General features: G+C 30.3%; 1 long non-coding RNA gene across 1 annotated transcript; it reads left to right on the top strand.

The window, feature by feature from the left end:
* Positions 1 to 11,636: 11,636 nt before the first annotated feature.
* On the top strand, positions 11,637 to 14,086 carry LOC128294012 (uncharacterized). Its single transcript, XR_008284179.1, has 2 exons — positions 11,637 to 11,717; positions 13,791 to 14,086. It is a non-coding gene; the product is annotated as an uncharacterized LOC128294012 (long non-coding RNA).
* Positions 14,087 to 14,666: the final 580 nt, after the last annotated feature.

The raw sequence follows: 14,666 nt of genomic DNA, 5'->3' as shown, positions 1-14,666 counted from the left end.
CTCTAGACTTGGTCTGAACGTCTAGGCTGGGTTTAGGGTGTTATAACAAATCTCCATCTTAACTTGTATTTCCACAATGCCTTCTTTGCCAAAGCCTGCCACGGGCTTATCTCAAACTATGCAGGATATGAACTGAGTTGAATTTGTGCTTAAAAGCTGGAAGACTTCTAATCTTCGACTTGGGCATTAGCAATTCAAAACTGACCTGGGTTTGATTTCCACAAACACAATGCCCTATCTTTTCAAAACTTGTACCCAAAAGAGAACCTCTCTTATACAAAATGACTATACCTTTTCCTCTCCTATGACCAAGTTGTGTCCTCTTCAAACAAGCCAACTTCAAATCCTTAATAGACAATGAATGTCCTATTTCATTGGTCACCTTTGATCCTTACAGAACATAAAAATTACCAATCTTTTTACATTTCATCAAAGTGAGAGCCCCACGGGATACATTAATGCCGCTTGACTCAATGTTAATTCTACAACCTTTTGATTCCAAAGTTTCCAAGGAGATGAGATTTTTCTTTAAGTCAAGCACATGCCTGACCTCTGACGGTGTCTTAATTTTCTAGCCGTACATCCTGATCTGAACAGTACCAATACCGATTACCTTACTGGGTGAGCCATTCCCCATGTGCGTAACTCTACCTTCAACTGAACTGTATGTGGGGAACCAGTCTGTATTGGGACACATGTGGAAAGAACACCCTGAATCCAGGATCTATGCAGACGTAAGCTCGAATTTTTCACTTGTTGACACAAACAAGAAATCATCACCCATGTTCTTAGCCAAATTAGCACCAACTAAATCTTCCTTGTTGCTCTCAGAAACCTTTTTATTTTTCCAGTTTGTAACAATCTGCCATGACGTGACCTAACTTCTTACAATAACGACTATCTTGTCTCATTTCCTTGATGCTATCAAAACCAAGACTTGCCTATCTAACTTGCTATTTGAACCAAACTCATTGTCGAGTTTGTCTTTACTTAATAGATGACCCTTCACATCCTCAAACGAGAGATTATATCTATCATAAATCAGGGTTACCCTAAAAACCTTGTATGAAGGGGGTACTGTGACAGCCCTAATGTGACCCTAGTCGGAAAGTGGTTTCGGGACCACAAAACCGAGTCACAAAAATAATTAGATGTTATATTCTGTGCTTATTGTATGTGGAATTTGTATGTGTGAATATTTCGTGCCTTGATTTTATCAATTAGGTGCTAATTTATAAGAAAGGACCCATGTGATAGGACTTGAAAATGTGATAGGTGAAATTTAAAGTGGCCAAATAATGCGTGAGTTATTGACATGAGGGACTTGCATGTCAAATGGACCACTTTTAATTTAGTGGCCGGCCATGATGATGGTTGATAGATATTATATGCATTTTTTTTTAGCATGATAATAGTTAATGGTTTTATAGTATGGAAGAAAGAATAATTAAAAGAATGGAAGAGTGATAGAAACAAGGCATGTTCATCCTCCTTTCCCCCCCCCATTGCCGTACCTAAAGAGAAGAAATTGAAGTTAAGGCATGGGTCACCTTTAAGGAAATAAAGGTAAGAGTGTTCATCTTCCTTACCTTCTTGCACAAAGAAACAAAAAAGGAAAGAGGAAGGAACTTGTCTAGGGCATTCGGCTATCTTGGAGGTTAAATAAGGTAGGAGTTCATGTTATTTCTATTGATTTTTATGAGAATCTAGCTAGTAGTCAAGCTCTTATTGCAACCCATATGTTGATTTTTCTTTAGTTTTGGTGACAAATTGTGCATACGATATTATGGGGTAAATGCAAAAAAAAGGATAGTGTTTTGATGTTTTGGATAGAAATATTAGAAAGGAGAAAATATGAGCTACCTAAATAGATATATGTGAATTTAAAAGATGGTATGAACAAATGTGGAGTTTTGCTAGTTTAGGATTATTCGGCCAAGTGTTTATGTGGTGGAAATTAAGTGTTAAATGAGATGAAAATGATATTATATGGGGATATGTATATTCGGCCATATGAGTAAATATGATTGGCATGATTTGTGTTTTGGAGATGTGTTGTGATGTTGATTATATGATTCAAAAATGAGGTATGTTAATGATGAAATATAATCGGCCATGGAAGTAGCTCATTTTGGAAGTGTGATTTGTGGTATATTTTTCTTTGTGGTTGATTATAAAAATTTGGCTTAAGTGGGGTAATTGGTAAAAGATGTGTTTATGATGTAATACATATGTTCTCATAAGCTAAGTTATGTATATGAGATATCTTGCATATTGGTTGTTATGGTAAGGTTTGAGATATTGACGTATGAATATGTTTTGTTTGTGGTTCGGCAACTAATGGTTAAGTTGTTAAGTTACATGCTTGAGTAGTAAATATGTTAAGAATGGTTCTAAAATGTATATGGATGCCGTGTGATTGTGTTTGATTGGGAAGTAAATTATTTGATTTAGCTCAAGAGCCTAGAGGATCAAAGTCGGATAAGGGAAAAGAGGAAGTAAACGAATAGCCGTGGATATCTAGTCGTCGACCACTTTCGAGGTAAGTTTTAAGTGATTAAACATTGAGTAAATTCAATCATAATAGGACATAATGAGTTGATTTAATAAGATATGATGTGGCCATGATATGTCTTAAACCCAAATGGTAAGTTCATAAGTGTTTGGACTTGAAATTTAAGAGCAAATTGTAATAATTTGCTTGGACAGTAGCAGTAATGTGATTTTAGAAAATCACTATAAATTGTTGGTGTGGAATTATAGGCTGAATAAAATATGTAATCAAAGCTTAGTTGGTCTAGTTTCTTATAAAAGATACCGTGGAAGCAAAGAAATTTCCTATAAAGAGATATTTAAAGTTGTGCGGGACAGTGTCGGAATGACTCCGAAATCCCCTATTTTGTTTTTGGAAAATCATTATAATTTGTACAAACATGGTTATAAGATAAGATTTATATGCTTAGACTCCTTAATGAGTCTAGTTTCAAATGGAATCAAATAGAACACATTATGAATTCTGTACAATGAAAAATTTGATTCGTAGCGAAGAGTGGTCAGATTAGTCAAACAGTGAAACAGGGGAAACTTTAAGAAAAATCTGGTATTGATTGGCCAAACCAAAAATTCTTAAAATTTCATGTATGGAAGATATATGAGTCTACATTCTGAGAAAATTAACGGCAAGTGATTCGGAGTCTTGTAGCTCCGGGTATAAATAATTTAGTGACCATTACTCAGGAAAACAGCTCGTAGCGAATATGTGATTTTGTTGTAAACATGGATAAAAACTTGTTTTAGTTGCTCATAAGCTATTGATTGATCCCATACTTGAATTCTAAATTGTGATATTGTAAAATGATACATGAGTGTTAGATGGATCTTTGATATCAAAATTTGTGAAATTGTAAGTTTATGAGTATTCGAATATGAAATGATAGTATGGCGTGAAATTGAATTATTCGTTGGAAAATGATTGATGTAGATTCGGCCAAGACCAAGTCTGTACATAATAATATATGTGATAAGGCCTAATGGCCGACGTGATGAATGTGAAAATGTATACATATGTGATAAGGCCTAATGGCCGATGTGATGAATGTGAAAATGTATATATATGTGATAAGGCCTAATGGCCGATGTGATGAATGTGAAAATGTATACATATGTGATAAGGCCTAATGGCCGATGTGATGAATGTGAAAATGTATACATATGTGATAAGGCCTAATGGCCGATGTGATGAATGTGAAAATGTATATATATGTGATAGGGCCTAATGGCCGACGTGATGAATGTGAAAGTGTATACATATGTGATAAGGCCTAATGGCCGACGTGATGAATGTGAAAGTGTATATATATATGTGGTAAAGCCGAATGGCTAATGTGAATGTTGTAACATGTGATTAAGTGTACATGAAACTTAGAAATATGTTCCGGGTGAGACCCAATGACTACGTGTGGAGATTACGTCCGGGTACGACCCGATGACTACGTGTGGAGATTATGTCCGGGTAAGACTTCGTAATAAGAATTGCTTATAAATATACGCAATGCGAAAGGTTAAACAGGTATGCACTCCAAGTTTATATATGATGCATACGAGAGCAATCTATGGGACTATTCCTATGATTATGTGACATCGGATTAGTGTGAGAGTTTATCTGCCTATTGTATATGATGAGATGTGCATATTCGGTAAAGGGATGGTATGCCCGAAGGAAGAGTGAAATAAAATACGAACAACTATGTTATAATTTGATTGTTATCTGTTGACACTGCTTTAAACTTACTAAGCATTGTAATGCTTACTCCGTTTACTCTGCTTTCCTCGCCTTATAGGTCTCATTGCGAAGCTACTGTGCTCGGGGATCGTCAAGAACTAGTCACACTATCACTATCCACTATTTGGTACTGCTATGTTTTGGAATATCTTATGGCATGTATAGAATAGACTAGTAGTGAGAGGATATTTTGGTTAATGTATAGGGCTACTCTTTCGTTTGTTGGTCATAGACCCTTTGATTTTGTATAAATTTGGATAGCCATGCGAAAATGGCTTGTATACACTTTGGCATGGTATCATAATCATTTTGTATGTTGTTCATTAAGAGATGTGGAAATGTTTGGAATCGATTAGCCCTTGAAATGGTTAATCGTGATCATCTTTTGTGCCATGTATGCTAAAAGGGCTAGTTGAATCAAGGAAATTATGAAGTGGGTAAAATCTACCTTAAGGACAGAGGTTGACAGCTGCAGTGATGTGGATGTGAAAAATAACTAAAAATAGTAGGAATGTAATTAAATAGTGAATAAATTATGTAAATGAACCTTGATGAATCTACTTTCATATAGAAGAAACGAAACGGTCATATGAGTTGTATGTTAAGAGATATTTAGGTTTTCATGAAATAGGGCCAGAACGGTTTCTGGATTCCCTGTTCTGACTTTGGAAATTCATTGTAAATTAACCAGAGATAATTAGGAGTCATGCCATATATGTATAGATTCCTATTTGAGTATAGTTTCTATAGAAATAAACGGCATCAGTATTAAATCCCTGTACAGGGAGATATCCAGGTCGTAATGCATGAAGGTCAGTGTAGTCGCACCCTGTAACAGTGGAGACTTTAACTAATAAACTGTACTAATTGGCCCGACCAAAAATTCTAGAAAAAAATCTGTAGATGCATATATGAGTATAGTTTCAGGGAAAAATTACGAAACTAGTTTTCGAGTTTTGGAACTCAAGATATGATTTTTAAAGTGACAGTGATGCAGTTAGCCAACTGCCTGGAAAATTTTTAAAATGGACTGCGAAAGTGAATGGTTTAAGCTGTTAACCCCTCGTGTCCGACTCCGGCAGCGGACTCGGGTACGGGGTGTTACAGGTACAGAGCACAATAATAGCATAGTCTGATCTTCATCGTCAATTTGAACCTCAATATTTTTTAAATCATTCAAAAGAGTAATAAATTAACTGATCTGACCACTAAGATGCTCACTTTTGTCCGTGCAGAATGTGTATAGATATTGTTTCAACACCAATCAATTAGCTAGAGACTTTGTCTTGTAAAAGGTTTCTAACCTTTTTCATAAGGTGAATGTCATTTTCTCCATCAAAATCTCCTGATACACATTATTTGTTAAACATAATTGAATTGTGGATAGAGTTTTTTCTTTAACCTATCCCATTCTAATTTATCTATCTCTGCAGACTTTTTCTCTGTAAGGACCTTCTCACGATTGCCCTGAATCAGAATTGTCATAAACCGAACTTGCCACATATTGAAATTTCTGATGCCATTAAACTTATCAATATCAAACCTTATTGCTGCAATCTCTGAATGGGTTAAATGCGGAAATCAAATTAGCTTTGATATCAGTTTGTTGGGGATAAACCTAATTAAGTAACGAACAAGTAAAATAACAAAAAATTGAAAAAATCAAACACAAATATTTTGCGTGGAAAAATCCTTCCAAAGAGGATAAAAATCACGGGTAAAGATAATTTCACTAAAACAAAAAAAACAAAGAGTACAAAAGATAAAGATAAAACTAAACTCCAAAACCCGAAATAAGAGCCCTTAAAACGGAAACACAAAATTCTCTGAAAGCTTGTAAAAGCTAATACCTAAATGTGCAATGAATTATTTTTCTAGGGTGGAAAAAGATTCTATTTATAGGTAAAATAATATTAAAATAACCTACAATAATCAGACTTTAAGTGAGAAACTAAAAACAGAATTTAACTGGGAGAAGAAAAGCCGAAAAATACGAGGCATAACTCCACACACTCAGTACCTATTAAACTACTTAAGACATTGTTTTCTTTAACTTGGAAGATTTTTTGGAAAAGTACCATAAAACCTTTTTTATTATATTTTGAATTGCATTTTAATCTCTCTACTGAAAAAATAGATAGACTAGCCTTTCTACGCCAGATGAGTGAGCAAAACAACTGCTCCGTTCAAATTTGTTGTTTATATATAAGGTATGATAACAAATTTAGCTCTCAAGTTTTAAACTTTTGTTCAATTTGACCCTAACTATTTTATTGGACGTAAATTACAAAAAAATGAAACTAATAAGGCTAAATGGTCAAAAGGCCTTAGTAACAAATTAAAAAAAAACAATTATGCCTTTTAAAAGTTTTAAAATTATTAAAAAATCATAAAATTTCTAAAAAATTCAAAAAATTTTATAAAAATTTTAGAATTATAAGATAACAAAATTGGCCCAATAAAAGAGTATGGTCAATTTTTTAAAATCTTATAACCATTAGATTTTAATGATTCAAGATTGCTATTTTTAATATAAAATATAATTTTAAATTTTTATAACTTTTTATAATAATAAATAATTTTAAATTTTAAATTGGCTTAAATTATTTTTTTAAAATTATTATTAAGGCATTTATTACCCTTTAGCATTATTAGTTTAAAAAATTATAGTTTACTTCCAATAAAAGAGTAATAGTCGATTGGATAAATTTGTAATGGTTAAGGACTAAATTTGTTATTATATATTATATATAAACTTCAAAATTTAACAGATGGGCTATTTTGCTCACTCGTCTAATGTACATGGGCTACTTTGCCCATTTTTTCAGTAAAAGAGCTAAAATTTAATCTAGGGTATAGTCCAGGGATTTTGTGGTACTTTTACTAATTTTTTTTACACTTGTTGAAAAGGTTCTAGGCATAATGATAATTTTAACCCCTAACATTTACCTATTTTGTTACTTTGGTTGTAATTCCTTTTTTTTTTATCACGTTGATCCTCAACCTTAAAATTTTAGTTAGGTTCCTTTTCTTCGAGCAAAAATATTGATTGAAATGTTAAAATTTTAACGAAAATGACAAAATAGTCCACATGACAATCAGCGTATACATAATAGGAATTCAGAAAATACATAAAAATTAATAAAATTTTCTAAATACATAGTAATTAAATACACATTAATTGCCACATAGACTACCATGCCAGTACCATTAAAATTTTAATAGTTCAATAAACTTTTCATAAAAAAAGACTAAATTTTCAAGATTGAAGAGCAAAGTAAATAAAGAATTAATCCAAAATAATTAAAAAATAAAATTACGGGCTAAATATATTATTATGTGTAAATTCGAGACATTTTCATTCCTCTCATTTTTATATTTCCAAGAATGTCTTTACTCAAAAATAAAAATAAAACTAGTTTTTTTCTTTCCACATTGTCTAGCATTATTTTTCAATTAATATGTTTTGTTTTTTAATTTATATAATTTGACAATTTAAAATTTATAAAATATTTTCATTTAATTTTTGAATTAAATTTATTTTATAGCCATATAAGAAATATATAAAACTTGAGCATGTAATTTTATAAAATAATATTTTTGTAAATATATATTTTTGAAAATAAATAAGAATATCTATAAAAATAAACTTTAAAAATATTATATCGAGTTATGAAAAAATTGAGTTATTAAATTTTTTTTCCTTTCATACATAATTAACATTTCATAAAGTATTACTTTAGTATTACTTGTTCAATATTTTTATCTAGCAAACAATGAAATATTTTAAGTTAAATTTTGGTAGTAGTATTTGTAGTTTTAAATTTTAAAATTTCAATAATTATCTAACAATAATTATTAAATTTATTAAGTTAAATTTTGTTATTTTTAAAATTTAAGCATAGAACATATGATCATATTGTCATTTTCGTCAAGATTAAAATTTCTAAATTCAAAAATATAAGTACATAGAATGATCTAATTTAAGAATATAAATTAAATCTACAATTGTACACACAAGACAAGACTAATGATTGAATTAAACCAAATGAATTTAAATGCTACTAGTTAGGTTAAAACTAAAATATCAAAATTCGAAAAAGTAAAGAGACTAAAATTAACCAATTCAAAAGGAACAATAATTAAATGATAAATTAAAATATAGGGACTATATTCACAACTTTTGTAAAGTACATGTACTAATAGCAAAATTTAACCAATATTTTAATACCAATGTTATTACAATTATTTCAATATTCATGTACTAAATTTTTTCATATTATCATACTAATCAATTAAACAAGATATTACATATAAATAGTATGTGGGGAATCAATTATTTGCCCATGTGTGTGAGGGAATCAATTTATAGTTCGCTTTCACACTCGTAAACTAAAATTCCATTGGATTCATTATTAAATAATTGATTTTTGTTTGTTTCCTAAATTAAACGTTGTGATATATCTAAGAGTTCGATTATGATTTAACTATAAACTTACATCTCCTTTCAAAAACAAAAACAATGAACGCAATAATAAATTAAAAATGAGAACAAGTGTTATATATTATGGTAAGATATTATATTTTAGGAGGAACGCAATTTAAATTTTAAAAATAACATTGTTAGAAAAAAAAATATAAGTCTTGAACATAAACTATAAAACGGATATATATGTTACTATAAACTAAATTAAAGACTTACATGACAAGTTGTAAGTTTCATTAGAAATCACATATATCATCGTAATCACATTGTTAGTGCAAGTATGTTGTTGCACTATGTTAATTCTTAATTATTAGTTAGTTGTATGTTAAGTTCTAATTTGATAAACTATCGAAAGAGTAAGTTGAATTATTAATCAATTGTGAAATGTTAAATTGTAATTTTATAAACAACTCAAAGAGAAAAGATAAGAGATGATACAATGGTTATGCAGTTTGGAATAATTTCCTATTTCTATGGGGTTTTATTTAGCGAGTAATTCATTATAATTCAAAATTACAATATGCGATTTAAGCTTAACTCACTTATCATATTATAACCTCACTCTTTTATAATTATCTAAATTCATCTTCCCACTAAGACATTTTTTTCCTTGAAAGCTTAATTACAATTTGACAAAATAATTTATTTACAACACAAATTGCATTGAAATAATTTTCTCTAATGAACATGTTTGTGCTCTCTAAAACTTAAACATAAAACTATAAACAAGTTTTTTTATATATAGGCAATATTTGACTTGTATATTTGGGCTAGTATAATTTCCATAAAACTCTATAATTACTCTCCTGATTAGACTTCTTATTATTAGGGGTGAGCAAAACTCGATTCGACTCGAAAAAATCGAAAAAAAATTCAAATTTCGAGTTAAACGAATCGAGTTATTCGAGTTAATCGAGTTATTCGAGTCAACTCGAATTTTTTTCAATTCGAGTTCGAATCGAGTTGAGTTTTCGAATTCGAATAACTCGAATAATTCAATAATTCAATATCAAACTATAATATTTTACATTTTTACCCCAAACTCCCAAACCTTTTTACTTTTCCCTTAAAACTTTTACTCCTTCCCACTTTCTCCCCAAAACTTTTACTCCCCTTCAATCCCAACCCCCGAATCTACCCAAAATCCATTTCCCATTAAAATTTTACTCTCCCATTTACTTTTCTCAAAATTTTATTCCCAAAAACACTCCAAACTTTTATTTTCCCCATAATTTTACTCCTCCCATTTTTCTCTTAAAATTTTTACTTCCTTTTAATCCCACCTCCCATCTACCCCAAATCCACCCCAATTTTTTTTAATATTTTCCTCCAAAATTTTACTCTCCCTATTTACTTTCCCTCAAAACTTTTATCTCCCAAAACTTTTATTTGCCCCTAAATTTTACTTCTCACCCTATACTCTCAAATAAAAATTAAAATTATCTAAAAAATCACTAAACATAAATAGTAATAATTTTATTTATATCTACTATTTATATTATTAAATTAAATTTCACATTTTATATTATTTATATTATTGGATTGTTTAGTCATATTGAATATTTATATTAAAATTAAATTATTAATTATGCTATTAAATATTCATGTTAAAATTTTATATTGGTATCAATTTCACATTTTATCTTTAAAATATTTTTATTAAAAAATCACATTTTACATCTAATATATTTTTAATTGAAAATACATAGTGACAAGAATCAAGATAATTGAAGCAATTAAGCAAACAAAGAAGCTAACCCGTATATAATAGATTAATAAATAAATTATGAGGTGATGAAAGTTAATAAAAATTTTAATTAAGGTGGATAACTTTTATTACGATGGGTGACAGTGGTTACAAGGACCCAAAATTATTTTTTAAAATTTAACTCGAACAAATATATTCGATTCGATTCGATTCAAATTCCATCTCACTCGACTCGATTCGAGAAAATTTCAAATAAAGTTAGGATGATAAAATAAAATTCGAAAACTCGATTAACTCGAAAATTTTCGATTCGATTCGATTCGATTCGATCGAATGCTCACCCCTACTTATTATGGCAAGAAATAAAAGTGATCTCATTCACTTTAAATTTTTCGATTGTAAAATCTCTTTAGATAAGATAAATAAATCATACTACTCTTCAAAATATCCTTGCTTAACCAAATCTCTTTACCACTAATAACCACAAAATTTGCTACAAAATATCCCTTAAAATGAAAAAAAAAATCAAAATAACAAGCTAATATATGCCAACAAAATAAGCAATTTGCACTATGTCCTGTTGCAGAGTGAGTTGTAATCAACTATGTAACTTGCAGCACGAACATTCTCCTCCTTTGGCATATTTAATAAAAAAATCTTGTAATAAACTTTCTCAAGAAAAGAATGTCTGAAACTCGAAATAAATATCTTTTAAAATCCCCATGAATGTCACCAGTAATTGTAAACACTCAATTTTTCCCGGCCCATTTCAGTATTTAAAATAATAAACCCCCCAAAAAAAAACGAAGTCCAAGTTCAGTCCAGAATTACAAATATAATTTGGCCCGATCGGAATGGCCCATTACTTGAAAAAATTTAAGGTCCATCTACAAGCTTGACTCATATGGAAATATAATCTTCAATGATATGTAATCTTAGATAAGATACAATCTTAAATATGATTGCAATCTTAGATATGATACAATCTTAGATATGATTGCAATCTTAGATATGATATACAATTTTAGAAGATATGATTTTGTAATCTTGGAGATTTAATTTGTAGATATCCTTTAATCTTAACCGTTGATGTAATTGATCAGTACCGTTGGATTTGGGAGGCTCAACTATAAATAGAGGCCTCTCCCTTCATTGTAAATGACTTGAGTTTTGGGAAGCAATAAGAATTCTTGAGAGCATTCACTCAAATTTCTCTCCCTCTTGCGTTCTTACTCTCTCTGGTTTGTTCTTATTTTATTCTTCGTCTATCTTAGTTTTTCAACCTTTTTAATTTCACCCTTTTTATATACTTTTAAACTTATTTTAAATTTATTATATATATTATTTATTATATTATTTATATTTTCAAAATTTGTAAATTATTATTATATATTATATTTTAACTTATATATCTTATATATTTATTTATTTATATTATACATTATTTTAAAACTTACATTTTATATTATATATTATAAATTATTTCATTTATTATTATTTTTATATACTATCATATATTATCTATTTTAAAATTCACTATTAAATATTATATTTTTATGTATTATTAAATGTTTATATTATTTGATATAATACAATATCATATTTTTTATTATTTTATCTTAAAATTAAAGTTTATCTATAATATATTATTATCACCCATTTCTAAATTGTATTTTAATTATATACTCATATATCTAAATTACTCACTTTATTTTATTAAACCTTTTATATTTTTTATATTATAAATTGTCCATGTATTAAATGCTATTTTCATGATTCTATAAAGTGTTGATTGCTTGATAACATATGTTACTATATTATTATTATTATTATTATTATTATTATTATTATTATATATTATTGTATTTGTTTGTCTTGTTTTGTTTTTATACAATCATACATCATGCATCATTTTCTCGTTTATTAATATGTTTAAATATATGTTGAATTACATGTTTATATATTTTATCTATTCTTCTTTAATATATGTTATTTTTTATGTATATTTTACTTATTTAAAATTTGCCATATTTTATATTTCTTATATATATATATATATATTAATTAATGTATGACATTTATGTTATTGTTATTATGCTTTTATTTACCTATTTCTATAATATGTTATCTTGTATGTTATGTTTTATTATGTTAATGTGCTCCTTCATGCATCAGTTTTAAAACGAGACTTCAAAGTTTTCAAAAATAAAAGGCAATGCTAGGTGTTTGGAAGCTTCAAAAAGTAGTGCTCTAACTTATTGGGTTGCAACTTTTCTCGTTGAGCTCGAATAGTCAAGTACCCTTCTAATTTTTTTTAAGGTTTTCAAAATACGAGCAACTGTCTTGGAATTTCAAAGCGTTGTGTCCTAACTTATTGGATGTGGCATTTTGTCGTTTCGAGATAGGGATTTCAAAAAGGGGGGCTAACTTAGTGTCAATATTTTGATACGAGTGAATCTCAATTTTCAAAATCAAAATATTCTAAAGAGGATTGCATCTTAAAATTTTTGAATTTCCGACATTAAAGACACTTGATAATCAATTAGGTACCAATTTTTGGACGTTACGAGGTGCTAACCCTTCCTCGACGTGAATCGGCTCCCGAACCCATTTTTCGATTTCAGAGACCAAAACTAATGATTTTAAAACAAAATGTTTTAAAGGTGATCCAATCACACCTAAAAAGATTGGTGGCGACTCCCGTTTTCATTTTTCTTAAAGTCGATTCCCATTTTCCAAAACTCGATTTGAAAATGGTTTCGACAGCTTGGCGACTCCACTGGGGACTAATAAGAGAGTCAAGCCGTGTAATTGATTATCCCTTGTCTTAATGTCAAAAATTAAAAATTTTAAAATTTAATCTTCTTTGCATTACATGTGTTTGTGTTATTGCATGTGTTGCTATATTTTAATACGCATTGCATTTGCATGACCGTTGTGGTCACACTCTTAAGTGGGAGTGAGAAGCTATGCCTTCGTGAGGTTTTCGCCTCCATGCAGGATAGTGGATCACTTTCGGGATACATTCGTACCTATGGTTTCGTGAGATTTTCATCTCCGTGTAGCCATAGGGAAATGTGTCCCCCTGAACTGAACTCGATTCAAATGAGCCTATAATGGGTGAGGATCGAGAAATCTGCTGGTTCAGGTACCTCAACTTTAGAACTAAACCACATATAGAAGGACCGTAAGAGCTCAACCTAGATAGAATTATACCGTAATTATTACCCTTGCAGGTTATCTTTGAGTTTATTGTTATCATGTGATACTAACTATCTCCTTTCTTTTGTTGCATATCATTTCGCATTTAAAAGGTATCGATTTTCGGTCAGTTTCTAAGTTAGAGAGTTTTATTATGGAGAACGGACTTCTTGACAGAGTGGAAGACAACGCTAACGTCCATATATGGTCAGAGCAAACTCAGTTAGTAAAAGAAAATAGTCTAGCCATGGGATATGTGTCAGAGCTGTCAGACTACATTCGTATCACACAGGATAATCAGCATGAGTTAAAGGAAATATGGGATCAATGGGGTAGTGAAGCCAAGCAGTTGTTCTACAACAACCATGGGGACTTGCAGTACTTGCTTGACTTGGGAATAGACGAGAATTTGTTTCGGGCCATCACTCAGTATTGGAATCTTGTATACAGTTTCTTTACGTTTGGAAAAGCCTATATGGTACCCGTGGTGGAGGAATATTCAATTTTGTGGCGTTGTCCTATGACTCAAGTTGATAAAGTTTACTCAAGGGCTAACTGTATTCCAACTTTTGTGAGGAAGTTGATGAATGTCATAGGGAGAGGGAGTAAGCTAAAATGGAAAGAACAGGAAGGAAAATGGGCAGTCTTGGAATTCCTGCCTCTTCCGCCTCTAGTGCGTCTTAATGTTGTTTCCAATCAAAGCAGAATTGGATACGAAGAAGATTGTTCGACACTCTATGGCAAGGCGTGCTGCAGGGCAAAAGGTAATGTACTCACCAATCATTTTAAGGTGAACAAGAAGAGTATGGATGGACATTTCCACCATTACAACATTTCTCTTTCATAGGAAGATGGTTGATGGTAAGAGTGTTGGAAGAAAAGTGATTGACAGAATACATGGACCTACAAAGGTGAGTTGGATGGAAAGAATTGTGCCTATGATGGTAAAAGGCTTATTTACTATAGAACCAAACAACAAGCATGAGTTC

This window comes from Gossypium arboreum, chromosome 6 (assembly GCF_025698485.1).
Source record: "Gossypium arboreum isolate Shixiya-1 chromosome 6, ASM2569848v2, whole genome shotgun sequence".
In the NCBI taxonomy this organism is placed as follows: Eukaryota; Viridiplantae; Streptophyta; class Magnoliopsida; order Malvales; family Malvaceae; genus Gossypium; species Gossypium arboreum.
This window is presented reverse-complemented; position numbering and strand designations above follow the sequence as displayed.